Source organism: Oryzias latipes, chromosome 24 (assembly GCF_002234675.1).
Source record: "Oryzias latipes chromosome 24, ASM223467v1".
NCBI classification, from domain to species: domain Eukaryota; kingdom Metazoa; phylum Chordata; class Actinopteri; order Beloniformes; family Adrianichthyidae; genus Oryzias; species Oryzias latipes.
This window is the reverse complement of record NC_019882.2, coordinates 12,123,166-12,142,999: the sequence shown is the minus strand read 5'-3', so window position 1 is coordinate 12,142,999 and position 19,834 is coordinate 12,123,166. Positions and strand designations below refer to the sequence as shown.

The window sequence follows — 19,834 nt, the reverse complement described above, 5'->3', positions numbered from 1 at the left end:
GTGCCTGTGTTGTCCGCGGACGGCGCCTCGGGGAGAGGTAGCCGCGAGCGTGACGGCGGCGCCCCGCGCGTGGGTCGCCGCGTGCACGCGGAGACACTGCCCGTGCTAGGAGCACCTGTCAGAGAGAGCGCTGAAAGGCTCGAACAGGGAAAACCGCCCTTCAGCCTCCCTCGATATGATCCGTTCTCTCCAGGCAGCGGTGGGTCACGGGATGAGACCCGGCTGAAAGTTCGGCTCGCCCGTCTGCAGTTTGAAGCGCAGGAAAAGGCGCAGACCCGCCAGATGCAGCTGGAGATCAAACGAATGGAGATTGAAGCCGAGACAGCTGTGAGAATCAGACAGCTGGAGTTGGAGGCAAAAGCTCACATTCCTGTAAACCCTGATGACGGCACAAACCCTACTTTCCCCGGTTTACCCACTAGCTCACTTGACCTCAGTAAATTGATCTGTCTCGTTCCCGCTTTCAGGGAAGCGGAGATTGATTCCTATTTCGCATCTTTTGAAAGAATCGCTGGTACTCTGAAGTGGCCCCGTGAAATGTGGCCTTTGTTGCTCCACTGTAAATTGAGTGGAAAGGCCCAAGAGGTTGTAGCGTCGCTCCCTCTTGAGGATTCATTAAATTATGATTTGGTTAAAACAGCTGTTTTGCAGGCATATGAACTCGTGCCTGAAGCTTATCGCCAAAGGTTCAGACAGCAGATAAAAAGTCCGTCGCAAACTCATGTGGAGTTTGCCCGCGAAAAGAGCATTCTCTTTGATAAATGGTGTTTGGCATCCAAAGCTGATGATTTTGTTTCTCTTCGGGAACTTATATTGTTGGAGGAGTTCAAAAGAAGTTTGCCCGAGAGTCTAGTTGTTTATCTAAATGAGCAAAAAGTGAACTCTGTGACGTCAGCAGCGGTGCTGGCTGATGAATATGTGTTAACTCACAAAACATCCTTCCTCGTGCCAAACAACCACCTGAGAGCTGCTGCTGTACCTCAGCCGACTCGCAACAAACCACGTGCATCCAGAGAAACACGCGAGTGTTTTTATTGTCACACAACTGGACATGTCATCGCTGACTGCGTTCTCCTCCAAACGAGATCTGAAAATGCCCAACAGAGTCCTTCTAGTCCAAAAGGGGTTGGAATCATCTTAAAGTCAGGTAAAAGGAAGAAACCCTCAGCCTCCTGCTTTAAACCTTTTGTCTTTGAAGGTCTTATCTCGCTGAGCGGCAAACGCACGGATGAGCGCTCAGTGCGCATTTTGAGGGACACGGGTGGTTCCCAGACCGTTATTTTGGCTAATGCATTATCATTTTCAGATTCATCCTCCTGTGGATATACCTGCCTTCTTCGTGGGATTGGCATGGAGTATTCTCCTCGCCCCGTTCACCTCGTGCATCTAAAATCTGAATTAATTTCAGGTATTTTTCCCATGGCTGTTTGTCCGGAACTGCCCATAAAAGGTGTTACAGTTTTGCTGGGAAATGATGTGGCTGGCGAGAAGGTTGTGCCACATCTCGAGGTACCCCCGAAAACCACCTTAGCGCCGAAAAGTCAGCGCCGAACAGCCCTGCACAGACCATATCCAGCCTGCGCCATTACGCGCGCGCAGCCGCGAGATGACTTGTCTGACGGTTTATCTATGCATTTTCTTTCAGGAACTAACCATGTCACGACGTCGTGTAAATCTGACAGTTTTTCTCAAAGACAGGTGACCATGAGAAAAGGTCACACGTCTGATTTGGAGCGCTCTAGGAAGTCCGCGCTCCCCGTATGCGCACAGCGACGTGCCACACGGAGAGCTGATCCACTTTTACGCACGGCTTGTTTTGTTGGATGTCCTGCATGTGACCCAGTGAAAGGGGCACTAGTTTTTAGACCGGGAAAATTAGGCAGCATTCACTCCTCGCGACGTTCCACTCCGGCCTTAGGCAGGAGTTCCAGCCCGGAACTCCTAACCAGCGCCTCCGGCGCTCGGTTTTGCTGGAGAGGAGAACCAGTTAGGTGATGACATGACCAGTTTGGATTCACGTTCTCCCTCAGAGTAAGTTGTGCATCACACACTTAATTCCATTTTGGTTGGTTTGCTTGCAAATCTTTATATTTAAAGGTTTGCAGCTTAAGGGGAGGGGTGTTACGACCCCTAGTAGTTGTCTGCTTGTCTTGTGTGTGCGTGTGTGTATGCATATGTGTTCTCAGCTCCTGTAGAAGTCCAGCTCCTGCACAGCTGCTGACTCCGCCCCTCTGCAGAGCTGATTGAGGCTGCTACCAATCGCCTGGCTTGGAGGGAAGCTTAAAAGCTCCGAGGATCCTCTGCTCCAGTGGCGGCTGCATTCCTGAGTGGGAATTTGTTCTTCAGCCTGCCCCTGCTGTCTGCCTGGCCTTAGCTTGAGAAAGCCTCTGGTTTCCCCCTTAGCTTTGATTCTGGTTTTTGTCCTTTTGTTACATTTACTCTTGTGGTCTTTTGTTTGCATTTTGAGTAATTTGGTGCCTTGCTTTAAAGCCTGAGAATTTAAGTTATCCCATTATTTATTGCACCTTTGGTGTTGAGTTGATTATTTCTCTTTTAGTCCCCTGTGAGTGTTATTTGTCACTGAATAAACGGCTGCGTGGCCAACTTTAACCCCGCCCGGTTATCATAATTTTCTTTATGTTACACATTTCTCCCTCCTCTCTGAAGAGGGACGTAACAGAGCCTGTGAAGAGCTTTGCATACCTGGGATCCATAGTGATGGTTAACGGTGACCTAAAACCAGAGATAACCCGCAGAAGGGCACTGGCAGCATCAGTTCAGCAGTCTACGCTCTACGCCCCGGAAAGGGGCATTGCCCCCCTGCAAGAGCGTTGATGATGATGATGATGAATTTATCATTATTTTTTAATGATGTGCATTTATGATAACTCATAATGACCCATGTGAAATTGTTGTACCACACAAGACTGTTTCACCTTTATTTCATTCATCTTCTCGTCTGTTTGGTCCCTTTCAGGGTCACAAGGCTGCCGGAGCCTATCCCGGCCACTTGTGGGCGGAGGCAGGGGACACCAGTCTGTCGCAGGGCCAAAATCACACACCCATGCACACCTAGGAGGCAATTTAGAGTAGCCAATGATCCTATGAAGCATGTTTTTGGATGGTGGGAGGAAGCCAGAGACCCCGGAAAAAACCCACGCATGCACGGGGAGAACATGCAAACTCCACACAGAAAGGACCCCCATTGAAGGTCCCCCAGCTGAGACCTGAACCCGGGGCCTTCTTGCTCTGAAACAAGATCATTAGCCACTGCACCACCGTGCAGCCCTATGTCACCTTTTTGACAAGTGTGTGTGTGTGTGTGTGTGTGTGTGTGTGTGTGTGTGTGTGTGTGTGTGTGTGTGTGTGTGTGTGTGTGTGTGTGTGTGTGTGTGTGTGTGTGTGTGTGTGTGTGTGTGTGTGTGTGTGTGTGTGTGTGTGTGTGTGCGTTTGTATTTCTACCCTTGTGGGATCCGGGACCTGAAATTTCACCCACCTCGTGGGTACCAATTTTTTCCGTGGGGACCGAAGCTCGGTCCCCACAGGCACAAGCATTGGAATCAATAGAAAAAAGCCTCCTGATATGCCTAGTGCTGTTTTTTTTGCAAAGTAAAATCGGTCCCCTGGAGATGACTTTTCATGACAAGGTGTGTTTCACCATGACATCCTAGTGGTCAGAGTGGGTATAGCAGTGTGTGACGTTGGACTAATGGGGACATTTTCCTGACAAAGTGTGTACTTTTTCAATATCATATTTTATGATTACAAATATTGAAATTACTTTTGGAAAGTGACAATATTTGTATTGTCAAACAGATATACTTAGTTGAAACAAATTATGTCATTTTTAAAGCCAGGATAACCTGGCAATTTCTACTCAAATGTCAACGGTAAAAAAGTGAGGCTTGAGGCCTAGTCCTGAAACAACACCTTTTGGGGTCTTGTGAGGGGAAATGTGATCGTAGGAGCATCACACTTTGTACAGTAGCTAAGTACAAGGTTTTAACCATTACTGGTAAGTTTGGTAGTTCTCACTCTAAGCAGATCTGAGAAATTAAAGAAAACACCTCATCAGGAAAATCTAGGATGAGCTTATTGTAAATGTTTGCGTCTCCCTTGGTGGCCCAGTTTACGCAAGAGACTCCAAACTCTGGATGGTGCATTAGGGTAACAGCCTGATGTAATGAAAGAAGTTTCAGCCCCCCAGGTCAAAGCATTGTTCCTGTAGCCCCCTGTACCCTTGTTTCGGCCTACTCCAATTCAAGTGTGAAATCAAGATTAAAAATGCTTCCCTTTGGCCAATAAAGCCCATCTTTGACTATGTTGTATCATTCATCCCCCTGATGCAAAATAACTTTGTTGTTTGTTGCTAGCATGATGCTAAAGCTAACTATCTAACCAGGCAAACAAGCAATCTAAAATTTGGTGAACTTATTAAGCACCCCATGAGGGGCTCTCATGTGAATTTTCTCCTGTTTTTAAACAATATTGGCCCAAGGGGGCAGCTCCAAATACCTGAAAAACAGAAGTTCCAGGGTTCACAGTTTCAAAAATATATGTCTGATTGTGGCAAAACAGACGTCTCCCAGTTTGCAAACCCCTGTACAACATGTTAAAAATGTGGGTGCACAGAAACCCCTAGATATTTTTCATCCCCAAACTCCTTGGAAGAAAAATCAGGAAGACGTACACAGTTACCCCATTCTGAAAGAAAACAGCAATTCTCAAAATGTTTTTGGATGGATTTTTCCCCCACAGGCCCATTTGAACCAGTGACCAAAGCTTGGGTTAAAAATTTGAATGTAACTTAAACACCAAAGGTGTTTTTTTTCCCCTAACAGAAGGCATTTTGTTAATTTCCATCCAAAAAGGGTTTTTTGTGTAGGTACAGAACACCATCCCTCCTAATGCATTAGCATTAGCATAATGCTAATGCTTATGCTAACGACACACTGCCAGAGCTCCACAACAATATCAGCTTGCTCCAGCATAAGCACCCGGAGGCATTTTACGTGGTTGCAGGAGACTTAAACCATGTAAACCTGACAGACACTTTGTTCAAGTTCCACCAGCATGGGAAATAACACTCTGGACTGTGTCCACATCAACAAAAAAGATGCACACAGAGCTGTCCCCATCCTCATTTGGGCTTCTCCGACCACATCGCAATCGTGCTGGTTCCTGTTTACTGCCCTTTCCCCAGACGCCAGGCACCAACACAGAGGACCATCACAGTGTAGCCCAATGAGACTGCCCCAGCTAACCAAGACACAGACTGGCAGGTCTTCAGAAGGCAGCTTTGCACTAGGTGGAGGAGCACCTGGAGGATTATACATCAGGTGTCCTCAGGTACATCAGGAAGTGCATGGAGAACTTCACCTGCACCATGACTGTAACGTACTATCCCAACCAGAAACCCTGGCTGAACGCAGAAGTGTAGTCTCTACTGAAAAACAGGAATGCTCCTTTCCAGTTTGGTGACCAGGTAGCACTCAGAGTAGTGAGAAGGGATCTGCACGCTGGGGTGAACAGGGCCAAGCATACCCTCAGAGGATCCAGCAACATTTTACGTCCAATAATCCCCGTAGTATGTGGAAGGGCATTAAGTGCATCACAGACTACAACACCAGAGTTGTTCCGAAGACCCCTTTCTACAAGACGCACTCAACCTTTTGTAGCGCTGCTTTGAGCTTTGAGGACTCCAACCCTGAAGAGTGGAGAAGTGAGGAAGACCATCCAGAGAATCAATCTTCACAAAGCTTCTGGACCTGACAACATCACTGGACGGGTCCTGACAGACACCAGCTCACAGAGGTGCTAACAGACATTTTCAACACCCCCCTGAAGCAGGCAGTGTTCCCTACCTGCCTGAAGACCGTAATGATCATCCCAAACTCCAAAACATCCTCAGTGACAGGTCTGACGGACTATTGGCCAGTGATCCTAGCTCCGATGGTCATAAAATGTTTTGAAAAACTGTTCATGACCCACATCACAGAATCCATTGGTGTTACCAAGGACCTGCACCAATATGCATACAGGTCAAACCGATTCACACAAGATGTCACTAGTGGTCCACACAACACTCACCCACCTAGAGAATAAGAACTCGTGTGTTTGCCTGCCCTTTGTGGAGTTCACATCAGCCTTCAACATAATCATCCCAAATACCCTCATCCATAAACTGCACACATAGGACTGTGCTTCACTCTTTGCAACTAGGTCTTGGACTTCCTGAAAGACCATAGTCTGTGAAGATCTGTGACCCCCCCCCCCCCCCCCCCCCGATCACCCTCAGCACGGGCCTCCCACAGGGCTCTGTGCTAAGCCCCGTCCTGTTCACCTTGCTCACGCATGACTTCACAGCAAGTCACTCCAGCAGTCTGATTGTGAAGTTTGTAGATAACACATCTATACTTCGACGAATCACCAACAACGATGAGTCCAACTACAGGGAGGAGGTGGAGCATTAGGAGGGCTGGTGCAGAGACAACAACCTCTGCATCAATGTGAAGAAGACCAAGGAGATGATCGTGGACTTCAGGAAGGACAGTCATGCTCCTCCTCCTCCTCTTTACATCGGTGGGGCTGAGGTGGAAGTGGTTTTTAGCCTCAGGTATTTGGGTGTGCACATCTCCAACGACCTCACCTGGAGCACCAACCCATCCTGCCTGGTGAAGAAGGCACATCAGCGCCTCTATTTCCTTATTAGGCTCAAGCGTGCTGTGATTAGAATCTCAGTCCTGACCACCAATATGTGCATAGTGGAGAGTGTCCTGACCTCCTCCATCACTGTGTGGCACGGCAACTGTTCTGTGGCAGAGAGAAAAGCTCTGCAACGGCTGGCTAAAACTGTGCAGAGGGCTGTGGTTTCACCTGCAGTACACCACTGAGATCTACAAAACTGGATGCAGGAAACGAGCCTCCTGCATCCTGAAAGACCCCAGTCAGCCCTTGCACCCTCTGTTCTCCCTGCTCTTCTCAGGCAGGTAGTGACAGAGCATCAAGAGCAGGACCACAAGACTGAGGAACAGTTTCTTCCCAAAAGCAGTAAGACTGGTGGAGATTCGGCGATATTTGTATCGATTTTAAATGCTGTCAGGCTGATAATTATTTAATTATTTATGAGCGCCCTGCAGCGTTTAACTCTTGTTTTCCATGTAACCCTTGTGCTATCCTAGGCACTTTAACATTGGGAGTTGGGTCATCTAGACCCACTACATAGTGCTCTGAACCGTTTTTTCTTCAATGATTTGTGATCTTCACTGGTGTCCATGGATTACATGAAATCTTTCCACCTTTATCAACCTTTGTCATGGTAGGGAGAAGAGGTCAATGTAAGGGTGGGGTCATCTTAGAATAGCATAAGGGTTAAGCCTCCGACCGCTAGTTGGCACCGAGCCTCTTTGGGCAGCTGTGATGGTGTGGCTCTACACCCCACCCCAATGAAAAGATCTCAGTGAGAAGCAACTTGTTTTTATGAGACATGAACCACGTTGACCACAGTCAACGTCACCCCCCGAAGAGGATGACATCAAATTAATGGGCCGAAAATCGTGTATTTCACACACAAAAAGATTAGTCTGAAACTGAAGTCGAAATGTTCGTCTTCCCGAGGCAACCAAATCATTAAAGGGTTGCTATGGAGATAAAATCAACAGAAAAGCCGCCATTTTGAAAAACGTGGAATTTTTGAATCATGTGATGACATATAGCTCTCACCAATGGAGCAATGTCTTTTTCTGAGTCAGTTGATGATACTGATCCTTAAGCTAGCACTTTTAGCCACATTAGCATAACTAGCATAGTTAGCATTATTAGCATTTTGAGCAATGTGTTTTTCAGAGAGAGTTGATGATGCTGATCTCAATGCTAGCACTTTTAGCCACATTAGCATAACTGGCATTGTTAGCCTAATTAACATTTTGAGCAATGTGTTTTTCAGACAGAGGTGATGGTGCTGATCGCTATGCTTGCACTTTTTGCCACATTAGCGTAGCTAGCTTAGTTAGCATAATTAGCATTTTGAGCAATGTGTTTTTCTTAGAGAATTGATGATGGTGATCGCAATGCTAGCACTTTTAGCCATATTGGCATAGCTAGTATAGTTAGCATAATTAGCATATGCAGCTTTGACTAGCCTTGATCAAAGGTGGGTGATGAGGGCGGTGAGGCTGGGGAGGGCGGTAAGAGCGGCGGTTGTGCTTAGAGTTGGGCGTGGAAGGCAGATTGCGTCTGCTATACCATGCTATACAACGCTGGTTGCGGCTTTAATTTTTACTTAGGATGGGCACCAAACCCATCCTACCATTGCAACAACACATCATCAGTTGGGTGGTTTGGGGACCACAGGATTTCCTCTCTGCTCTGTGCACATGATATTGTCCTGTTGGCTTCATCGAGCCAGGACCTACAGCATGCATTGGGGTGGTTTGTGGCCGAGTGTGAAGCGGCTGGGATGAGGGTCAGCACCGCCAAACCAAATCCATAGATCTCGACCGGAGAAAGGTAGTTTGCCATCTCTCGGTGGGTGGAGTGTCGCTGCCCCAGGTGGAGGAGTTTAAATATCTTGGGGTCTTGTTTAAGAGTGAGGGAAGATCGGAGTGTAAGATTGATTGGCAGATCGGAGCAGCGTCCGTAGTTATGTGGTCGCTGTATCAGTCTGAAGAGAGCTAAGCCAAAGAGCAAAGCTCTTAATTTACTGGTCGATCTTCATTCCAATACTCACTTATGGTCATGAGCTCTGGGTCATGACCCAAAGAACCAGGGCCCGAATACAAGTGGCTGAAATGAGCTTCCTCTGTGGGTTCACACTGTGGGGTGAGAAGCTTGGTCACCTGCGGAGAGCAGGTGACCAAGAGTATAACCACTTCTCCTCCACATTGAAGGAAGCCAGTTGAGGTAGCTCATGCGTGTAGTCCGAATGCTTCCTGGACGCCTCCCTGGGGAGGTGTTCTGGAACTGAATCACTGGGCAGAGGCCCCGGGGAAGACCCAGGACACGTTGGAGAGACTACATCTCAATGCCGCGGGGTCCCCCCAGAGAAGCTGGAGGAAGTGAGCTCTTTGTCTGGTTATCTTTGCTTAGACTCCTGCCCTCGTGACCCGATCCCGGAAAAGAGGAGGAGGATGGATGGATGGATGGATTGATGGATGGATGGATGGATACATACCGAACCGAAACTCTGTGCCATGTTGCTGCCAGTATCAAATAAAAACACAAATTGGGGATAAGAACGGGTGGAGCAGAGCCTCTGACCAGCAAATGCATGGAGCATCATCCAAAATGCTGTTGGCAAAGCCTGTCAAAGTGCAGACTGTCACGTAAATAAAGCATCTTAGGCACATTAAAGCACTCTCCTTCATCCTGTCATGATGCCTCATCATCACACTTTTTTTGTTTTCTGGAAAGAATTTATGTTTTTATTTTCCTTTATTTTTGAAGCACCGTTCAGGCTCCTGAACCGTTTAAAAGTAAGAAACTAAATTAAGCAATGTTGAAAATAAACAGCATTTATTTCCTCAATCAGCCTTTTAGGGCCTTATTGGTTTAGCAACATCCATTCCATTTTTATTCTTACCATTTTTATTCTTTCTTATAGAAGAATATTTTGTTTTGGAAATCAAACAATGTTGACTGTGCCCTTTAAATATTTTAAGTTACCAAAATAAAAGCACTATGAATTTGCTTGGGTAAAAGCAACTTATATATTATATACAGTTGCAGGGCTTAACGTTGTGCTAATCAAATAAATTGAATTTTACACTTTTATTCTAATGAAAGATGTATTACTCTTGTTTATCTGCTTATTTAATATAATAATATCCTATTTTCTATTTGCGATTACGTAGGATTTGCTGTGTAAATTAGGGTTCTTAATTACTCTTTCATTTTACCCCCCACCTTAGTAGCTGGCATAACACATAAATTCTTCCCTGTGAGATTATTAAAGTTTGATTTCTGCATTTATTTATAAACAAAACAAACTTTTTAATGATTACACAAGTGAATATAGGTGCTGTAGTAAAGCTGAGGCACCCATATAGTAAATAGTTGCCAGTTCCTGACTTTTCGGGTTCCCACCGTGACTATCCCCCTCCCCCACCAAGACTGAGAGAAGGGTGAGCAGAGCAAAGCCACACCCGCTCAGCTCCACAGGTGCATCGTCTCCCTCTCAGCTCAGGCAGCAGTGCAGACAGCTAACCCACTGGAGTCTCAGAACGGCAAGGATTTTTCATGGAATCTAGGTAAGTCTCATCAAAACTTTTTAAAAACAGACACTAAATGACTTTGAGACATATTTAGTCTGTCTAGGCAGGCTTTTCTCCGGTGGAAATGCTCGAGAGCCGAGCACATGGCGATGCTAGCTAGCTCGGTCCTTTGAAGCTAACGCAGCATGTGCTTGTGGGGAAGCTAGCTTTCCAAATGATTTTGGTCAGGCTGTTACAGATCCTAAATACATTTTAAATGTAATTTATTGACGTGTGGCCTTAAATGTATTAATTTGTCTTAAATTCTGTGAGTTAACCCCCCCCCCCCTTCGCGCTGCGCCAATCTTGCTGCTTGCCGTTTGTGCAAAAGTGTTGATAATTTTGATGCTCCAGCAAAAGCATCGTAGTCACGTCTGCATGTCTGGGATCATTACATCGTTTAGATATTCTTCGTACCGGGATCAAAGCTCCCGCTGCAGGAGCTCCGTCTGAGTCATGTGACCCAGTCTCACTGTCCCGCATTAACCCGAGAGGGTAAAACTAGAATAGTTAGAGGATCTCATTTTTTTCCTCTTGATGAAAATAAGAAAAATATCAAAGTTTAGGAGGCCCGACCGAAATTTAATGCTTCATCAGTTTGACATGTTCTTACATTTAATGCTTGTATGTATGCTTGCTTAGATAAACATGATGTTCATGGTCTTTGTAAATATGATTTATATATTTTAAAATGATCTTTAAAAGGTCTTAAAGTCTTAAATTTAACTTTTTAAAATCTGTAACCATCTTGGTAGTGTTTATTTTTTTTTTCATTTGAAAATGCTTACCAATTTGATTTACTTTGGTTAATTTGTTTGTTTGTTTTAAAACCAGGATCACTTGAGTATTTTGTGGTCTTGTTCTTTAGAGCTAAACAAAAAATGTATGACACCATGGTGCCCTGTTGTACGGTAATCAAGTGACTTTAAAAAGTATTTCTGGTTCCAACATTTAGTAATATTTTGATCATGTCTTTTGTTTAAAACTCGAGTCCCGCTTACATGTTTTTATACTTTTGCTTCCTGGTTGGTTTATGGTGCAGTAGTAAATAATTGAGCACATTTAGTACTGAGCATTTATCTAAATACTTTAAATCAAAAACTCAGGAAGGTCCAAAGCTAATGTTCATTTTGTGAACCTCATCTGCACAGACCCACTGCTGCGTCATCATTAAGATAATTGTGTAAAGTAAACTTTGTTTATATAATAGTTTATCAGTAAGGACATTTTTTTAGCTGAGTCTGTCTTTCATCTGAGTGTTTAATTAAACAACCTTTCTGTGTTTGATTCTTAGAAGAACCTTCAGATTTAAAAAGCGTGTGAAGATGCTTAGGGAGCAAAAGAAAAGGTGCCAGAAGAGGTACACAGAGGGCCTGAAGACCAAACATCCACCTGTGCAGGTAAAGTTTTTTTGCCACTGTTTTCAGTATACTATTTATTGGGATCAAAATACTTATTTATAGTAGATTTCTTCTATGTAACAAGATTCTTAAAAAAATTCACATTGCAAAATAATTTATCATCTCCTTTTTAATAATGTAATATCTATTAGATGTGAAAGCATTGGTTAGCACATTTCTGCTAAACTGATGTAAACGAGTAATGTCATTTGTGTCCCCTTTATAGCCCTCTGTATCCACTGAAAGCTGCAGCTCCTTGGTTGGATCTTCAGACATCCCAGAAAGAGAAGATGCTGTTGGCAATAGCTGGGTAAGTGTCAAAAAGAACGGTGTTTTTTACCCTATGTTAACTGTTATGAAATTCCTGCTTGCCAGAAATAAATAGCCTGCTAAATTCCTTGGGTGGGGGGAAAAATAAAAATGTGGTTAAAAGTAAAACTGCAAAGATTTAACTTGTAGAGTTTTAATTCATAAATCAGTTAAATATCTTAAAATGTAGATATTTAATTTAGTGAAAAATTAAATCCAACATGTGATTAAACTTGTGCAGTTTTAATTTGTACCTTTTTAATTTTAAAAAGTAAAAATAATCTCTTAAGGAATTGGAACCAGACACCAACACCACTGCCTGTGTCCAACGAGAACAGTCAGATACAGATGAGCCAGAGGTTCCTCCCCTAACAAGAACAGACAGTGTATTTGTAAGTATTTATCATGGAATCCAGCCAATATCAAATACTTTTGTCAATGTTTTTATCAATAGGGCTCAGAATCTTTATCATCAAACTTTGCCTTAGACCAGGGGTGGGCAAACTTTCTGACTTGAGGGCCACATTGGGTTCTAAAGTTTGATAGAAGAGCCGGACCAGGAGCAGATGCCAGGAGTGAGAATGAAATAATATGGAATCTGGATGAAAGCACTTTTCAAGCAAAATTATATTTTACAACATTTTAGAGTTTTTAGGTTAAAACTTTTGTTTTCATTTTAGAGCCAATTACACTAACAGCTTGATGTATGTTGTGAAAACTCAGAGAAATGCTCCATTCATGTGGTGTTTGAATGATCATGAGAATGAAAAAAAAAAACACATATTCAAACACCACATGGATGATAAAGCGGAGCCCCCAAACCTTTTCTTATGAGGGCCACAATAAGTCTTTTTTCTTTAAAACTTTAAGCTTCTTTATTTTATTGTGAAGCCCTATAATAAAGTTTTATTAATTCATGATCCTTTTAATACAACAAATAACAATATTTATGAAATAAAAAATAACTAAATTACTCTCTGTGATTTTCAAAGACAAAAAGTCAGGAAACAATATGCTGATACATTAAAAAGAAAAAAACAATGAATAGTGGATCCTCTCCCGTCTTCGTCCCGCTGAGACTTTGAAGCTGCAGCTCCTCACACGTCTCATAGTTTGCTCTAATACTGAGCAGCTGTGTCCTGCATGTCGTTTTCTTATCCAGTAATAATGAAAAAAGCAAATTTATCTGTCTTCTGCTGCAGCTAATCGTATATCTGCGTTACCTTTTCACCAGTACAGAGTTCTTCGTTTTTTGCAGGAGTTATGTTCTGAAAATAACCGTGATCTGTGAAATCCACGGAGTTTGGTTACTTACAGACGTTTTTTTATGGTAGTTAAACTTCTCACTGCCTTAATACACTTTTCTCACACAGACATGAACATTTTCACCTTTTCTCTTGTTTAAATTCTCAAACCTTCATAGAAATTAGGTCCAGGATCTTAGAATGAAAACAAAAATTTCTGTAGATCTAAAGCGCTCTGCCTTTCTGTACAGGAGACATGGAGATTGACTGACAGGGTCTTCAGCCAATCAGGACACAGAACAGGGTGTTTAAAAAAAGCAGCATAATCGATCTAAAAGAATGAGCTAAACTGGGAAAGATGAACTGTGACGTAGAAAGGGAAGACTGTCTTCTGCTCTATTTGACAGATTTTTAGAGGGTTTCAGGTTGGAGCTCAGACTGCAGTAGGGGGGAAGAAAATGTCACTTCTAAAATGGGCAGATAAAAAAAAAAACATGGGTCTCTGATATTGTTCAATGGGCCGTACCAAACATGGAGGCGGGCCGGATCCAGCCAGCGGGCCGCAGTTTGCCCACCCCTGCTTTAGACTGAACTCTTAACTTTTATAAAATATTATTTACAAAGTAGTGTATTACAATTTAAAATGAAAAACTTGTTTCTTTTCTCCAGCTCACTAAAGACTACTTTACCAAGCATGCCATGGTTCAAGATCTGTCAGACGTCCCCTCAAGCTGCATAGAAACTAAAAAAGCAGTAGCCTGCAGAGACTTTCGGCTAGCAGACAGATTGTGAGGATAATTATTTACTGACGGAGTTTTTTTAAATGTGTTTTTAGCTTTCGTTTATTTTTCTGATGGCCTGCAATCTACCCTGCTCATTACGTTAATGAGCACTCCATTTTAACACTTGTTCTATTCTGTTTTTACAGGGACTTCGGGACTTCAACATCTTCAACAAAACATCAAATGGAGTCGAGGAGTGAAGACAGTGAATCTGGTATTACACCCCCCCCCTTCTAAATTTAATCTTTTTATACAAGCGTTCCCAGTTGAGTTTTAATCGTGAAATCGACTATTTTAGCCAAAATCACTAAACCTATTTTGCTTTAAAGACAAAAACAAAACCTAACAGAGTAGTGTGATGTCGCACACAGGGAGTTCCATCTTGCCCTGATGGCTAAAATCTTGCTCAAAACTGTCTGGCAGGATTGATCCAATATTGCTTGTCATTATTTTTGCCCCACTAATATTAGCGTGAGGCTATAAGCTCGTGCTCGCACAAACGGCTATCTGTGACAGGGAGGGGAAGTAAGCCCAGTATTGTATTTCTAATGAACCACTGCCTATGGTCTTAAAAAATGTCTTAAAAAAGCAACACAGCTTTTGGATCTTGGCTAAAAACTGCACAATCATAATTAGGAGATCACTTTTAACGATTTTGACAAAAGAAAAAAAATGCATGTCTATGAAGACTCTCATTTATCCAGGTTGATTCCATTTCCACATCATAGTACAGGGTCGGGCAATTATTTTAAGTCGCATTGGGCCACATTGGGTTATAAAATTGGATAGAAGGGCCGGACCAGGAGCAGATGCGTGGAGTGAAAATGATTTAACATGGAATGTAGATGAAAACATTTGGATTGAAAATTATATTCTAAAACAGAATATTCTAGAGTTTTTAGTTTAAAACTTTTGTTCCCATTTTAGATCTCTATTTTATTGTGAAGCCCTTTGGTACCTTCAAGGAGTTGTAAAGTGTTGTATGAATAAAGTTTCATTCATTCATGATCCTTTTAAGAAAATAAATAACACTATTTATGAAATAAAACAATGACCAAACAACACTCTCTATGATTTTCAAAGACAAATTCAGGAAAAATATACTGACATTTAAAAACAAAAACAATAAATGATGGATCCTCTCTCGTCATAATTCCTCAGAGACTTTGAGCTCATCTTGCGTCTCACAGTTTGGGCAGCTACGCTTTCTGTTTTCATCCAGTAATACAGAAAAAGCGAATTTATCTGTCTTCTGCTGCAACTACACATATATCTGTGTTATTTTTTTCACCACTACAGAGTTCCCTCCTTTATTGCAGGAGTTTCGTTGTAAAAATAATCGGTGAAATCCACGGAGAATGATTACAGACGTTTTAAATTTATGGTAGTAAAACTCCTCACTGCCTAAATACACTTTTCGCAGACAGACATGAACATTTTCACCATTTTCTCTTGTTTAAATTCTTAAACTTTCATAGAAATTAGGTCCAGGATCTTAAAATGAAAACAAAGATCTGATCACGATCAAAGATTTCTATAGATCTGAGAGCTGCGCGTTTCTGTACAGGAGTTGAGGCACGGACTGGGGAGATTGATTGACAAGGTCTCCAGCCAATCAGGACACAGAACAGAGCGCACTGTTTAAAAAAGGCAGCATGATCGCTCAGATATAATGAGCTAAACCGGGAAAGATGAAATGCGACGTGGAAAGAGAAGACTGTCTTCTGTTCTATTTGACAGTGATTTTAAAGGTTTTCAGGTAGAACACAGACTGCAGAAGGTGGAATAAAATGTCAGATCTTGATCGTGTGGCCAGATTAAAAAAAAAGTGTGTTCGGCGGGCCGGACCAAAGATGGAGGCGGGCTGTATCCAGCCCGCGGGCCGTAGTTTGCCCACCCCTGTCATAGTAGTAGGTTTAGGGGCTGTCATCTGGACTTGGTTTTTAAAGTTAGAAAACGTTTCACCTCTTATCCAAAAGGCTTTGTCAATTCTGACAGAAAGCTAAACCTACTACTATGAAAGAAAATAAATGTACAGTCAGGACCATAAATATTTGGACAGAGACACATTTTTTTCCAATTTAGTTTCTGTACATTACCACAGTGAATTTTCAATAAAACAACTCGGATGCCATTGAAGTGCAGACTTTCAGCTTTTATTCCATGGGTTGAACAAAAAGATTGCAGAAAAATGTGAAAAACTAAAGTTTTTTTTTTTAAACACCACCCCATCATTTCATGGGCTCGTTAGTCATTGGACAAATGAAATAACTGAAAACAAAATGGTCATTACTAATATTTGGTGGAAAAGCCTTTGTTGTCAATGACAGCCTGAAGTCTTGAACTCATGGACATCAGCAGATGCTGGGTTTTCTCCTTCTGAATGCTCTGCCAGGCCTTTACTGCAGCGGCTTTCAGTTGCTGTTTGTTTGTGGGCCTTTCTGTCTGAAGTTTAGTCTTCAACAAGTGAAATGCTGCTCAATGGGGTTAAGATCAGGTGACTGACTTGAACATTCAAGAATATTCCACTTCTTTGCTTTAATAAACTCCTGAGTTGCTTTGGCTGTATGTTTTAGGTCATTGTGCATCTGTATTATGAAACGCCGCCCAATCAGTTTGGCTGCATTCACCTGGAAGAGATTGTGTTTAAAAAATGCTTTCGTTTTTCACATTTTCATGCAATCTTTTTGTTCAATCTATGGAATAAAAGCTGAAAGTCTGCACTTCCATGGCATCTGAGTTGTTTTATTTTAAATTCACTGTGGTAATTGACAGAAACTAAATTAGAAAGAATGTGTCTCTGTCCAAATATTTGTGGTCCTGACTGTAGTTGAAGCTGGACTTGAAGAGCTGCTTCACAGTGCTTCCATGGCTGTTGTGTATGTGCCATTAGGGCATGGGTCTTTAATATTGACATTTTCTCAATTCAGGGAAGACAAAAAGTGTATGATTGTCATTTTAAAATAACCATATTGTTCATACAATGAACAGGACTCAAGACTGAAGAACGGACACGGCAGTGAAAAAGTCTAAAAGTCTAAGAAGCGACCCTTACAAACAGGTATGCTTCCTACATGTTACACTTTTAAAAGTTTCTTAAAAATGGCACAAACTATGTTTTCTAACAACCATTTTTAAGGGAGGGGGGTATTATTTATTATTACATTTCTTGCTTATAGCATATGTAGTTCAAAGATAAAATGTTACTAATAATTGTGCACAAGAGGTACATGTCATCAAAACTGTCTAAATCAGACTTTGAAACATCTCACTGCCAACATTGAAAGACTTGAGTTTCATGAAATTGTCTTATGTCAGCTTTCAATGAAAATGTGAGGTTGTGTGGTTCTTGTTGGGTTTTTAATTAAAATGTTTTCAAAAATGGAGCCCATGGTTTCTACACAGCAGAGAGACTAAGGCATCGATACTGCTGAGACGGGTAACTTTGCACAATACAGAATCATTTCTAACTACACCAGCAACGTGGCTCTGATACTTTATTTCCTTCTTTCAACACAAGATAAGAAAATCTATTTCTGTGGGCTTTCTTTTCTAATGAACATCTGACATTTAGTTAACACTGTTACAAGTAGTCAGACGTTTTGCTGAGCTTTTGATATATATCGTAGCATCTCCTTAGTTTTTGTAAATAAGAAATGCTCATTACCTTGAATCTGGTCTAATCACGTTTTGTAAGTTGGTGACTTATAACATTTTTTCCTTTCTTTTTCTAAGGAGCTTAAAAAAAAGGACCTGGTCTTCAGCAGAGTGCCGAGCATTGGAAAAAATTTTAGGAATCTGCATTGAAGGTGGGAGGGTACCAGGAAAACATATCTTTCCTGCATAGAAGCTTCGCCGAGGGAGCTGGAAGGACGAACATGGCAGGCAGTCAAGTTTTTTGTTAGGAACAAAATCACAGCACTGAGGCGGTATAGTTCAAAAAGACGTTAGTTTTTGTTAGTTAGAAAGATGTGATTCAACTTTATTTTGTTTTCTTTAATTTAAACCAGTGCTTGTAAATCTAAGTTCCAAATTTAAGCTTCAGACACATGCACTTATTTATCTTAGTGACCTTTTTTTCCGGAAGCACTTAATTTTCATTTGAAGCACGTGTATCGGTCAAAGGTGACCTTTTAATTTCTGAAGCACTTAATTTGTATTTAAAACATATGTATAGGTCAAAGGTGACCTTTAATTTCTGAAGCATTTTATTTGTATTTGAAACAATTGTATAGGTCAAAGGTGACTTTTTTTTCCTGAAGCACTTGATTTCATTTTGTAATTTTTTGACAGGTCAAATGTCACTTTGTTTTTATAAAGCACTTAATTTGAGTTCAACAGGTCTTTGTTTTCTGGTTAAATCTGTGTTTACGTTGTGGAACTCCAGGCCTTTAGGGCTGATGTCGTTTTAGTTTTCCAGATCTTTTTGCTCTACCCCCTTCCGATCCGCTGCCCCGGTGATTCCAGTCAGTTAAAAGTAGGAAAGGGAAAACGAGGGGGAGCCCTAATTTTTGTTTTCCACCAACTCCTGCTTTTGATTGACTGAGCTCACCTGGCCCAGTAGATCAACAGGAAGTAGAAGAAGAAAATCTGGAAAACAAGCAGGATGTCAACACTCCAAACCTGGAGTTCAACAGCCCTGCAGTAAGTGTGTGATAGAACGTTTAACGGGTCAAAGGGAACCTTGTTCTGTCCAACAGCAGTATATTTAGTTTTATAGATTGGTAACTATAAATAAATTGCCCATGTCTCTTATTTGCTGTTCGCAGTTTCCTTCATAACAAACATATTTTGACAGTGAATGATGCCTTGCATGTTTGGTAAATGACTTTATTAGTCAGGAAGTGTGAAATGAGTACTACAATCCCAATTGCCTTAGTTACAGAGCTGTTAACCAAAGTTAGAGTAACTACTGTTGTATGGGTGGTCCCCATGGGAAACCAAAATTCAGGTTTATTTTTCATGTTAGTGTTTTCAGTATTTGAAATGACAACACTCCTTGAAAAAAAATTACATTATTTTAGCAGTTAAAACCATCTCAGAAAACCTTGTAGAAAAGGTGGATCCCACCAGGAGGGTCCTAGTCATGGGACCTCACGGGGTAAGAAATACGGGTATGTGTGTGTGTGTGTGTGTGTGTGTGTGTGTGTGTGTGTGTGTGTGTGTGTGTGTGTGTGTGTGTGTGTGTGTGTGTGTGTGTGTGTGTGTGTGTGTGTGTGTGTGTGTGTGTGTGTGTGTGTGTGTGTGTGTATGTATATATGTATATATGTATATATGTATATATGTATATATGTATATATGTATATATAAAAAATTTATTTATTAAAAAAAACAATTAAATAAGCTGTAGATTTCCTTGGAATGGAAAAATTACTTCTCTAATCACTGTCTGTCAGTTCAGGGATAAAGCCGGTTTCTCTGAAAACAGGCAGGGTAACAGGAACGACAGTTGCTGGACCACACCCAGTAAAGCCATTATAGCATTTATAATCCCTGTCTCTATTAAAAAAATAAGTATAGACAAGTTTAAATATGAAATTTAGCAAGTAAGATAAAAAATGTTTTATTTTTGTTATGACTTAGTTTCTTTAGTGCCAAGCTCATAGTGGTTACAAGATGAACAAATGTTTTATTTTTCTGACATTTTGAGTTGTAAAGCAATAAATATCTGGTTAAAATAGATTTTTGATAGATATTAGAATACCCAGCCTTATGCCCCAAGATTATCTGCAGATTATCTAATCCATCTGGATCCAGACTGAAATTCCCTAATCTAGGCAGGCAGCAAAGAAGGCTTTGTTTTCCGGACAGGTAAGTAGATCACAAAGGTAAAAACCCCAGAAAGTGGG

At 41.8% G+C, this 19,834-nt stretch overlaps 1 protein-coding gene across 2 annotated transcripts in view; it reads right to left on the bottom strand.

The window, feature by feature from the left end:
* The window catches only part of LOC105357177, a 302,080-nt gene that overhangs the window by 17,935 nt on the left and 264,311 nt on the right, over positions 1-19,834 (bottom strand). The gene's annotated exons all lie outside the window — the stretch shown is intronic.